This window comes from Agrilus planipennis, unplaced genomic scaffold (assembly GCF_000699045.2).
Source record: "Agrilus planipennis isolate EAB-ADULT unplaced genomic scaffold, Apla_2.0 scaffold11, whole genome shotgun sequence".
NCBI classification, from domain to species: domain Eukaryota; kingdom Metazoa; phylum Arthropoda; class Insecta; order Coleoptera; family Buprestidae; genus Agrilus; species Agrilus planipennis.
Window position 1 is genome coordinate 2,534,219 of NW_020440736.1, and position 767 is coordinate 2,534,985.

Genomic DNA, 767 nt, shown 5'->3' on the forward strand with positions numbered 1-767 from the left:
CTTGACACTTTAATAAAAACTAACGCTAAAAATATTAATATTACTTAACTATTATTTTACTAAACGGCTTGTAATATGTTTGACTAGTTCTGTTGATTGTCACACTTGTGATTGTCGCTGGTGATTGTCACTGATGATTGTCACGCTGGATTGTCACTTGATTGTTAGTGTTCTTACGATTGTTACACTTCTCTGTGGTTGTCACTTATTCTGTTGTTACTTATTTTCTCTGATGAATATGATGATTGAGCTCCTATCCTTTTTTCGGATATTAACAAGAATGGGATTAAGAGGAAGAGTAGGTGGAGTCAGTAAAGTTTTGAAACATTAATTGGATTAGGAATAGAAGAAACAGGGTGGGTGGTCCAAGATAAGAAAGTCGGGTATAAGGGGTGCGGTTTGATAAGAAGAGAAAGGGAGAGATCGGTGTACGTGCAAGTGTCCAGCGTGCAACAATTCTTGGTATTGATCGATTGTATCGACCATTGTACTCTAACGAAAATATTAATAGATTTTACAACTGCAAATAAAGATAAGGAATACGAAGTATTTGAAATACAATGATTTTGGGATAAACCCCTAATGACACACCTATCATTAAAAATGAATATACAAATATACAATAGAAAGGTACCTAAGAACTAATTGTTTGCAAAGTAAACAAAATAAAGTAAAAGTAACTTATTTAAATGACTAACAACCCCAATTATAAAATTACACCTAAAAGCTATAGCGAAACAATGGACATAGAACGTTGACACTCAACA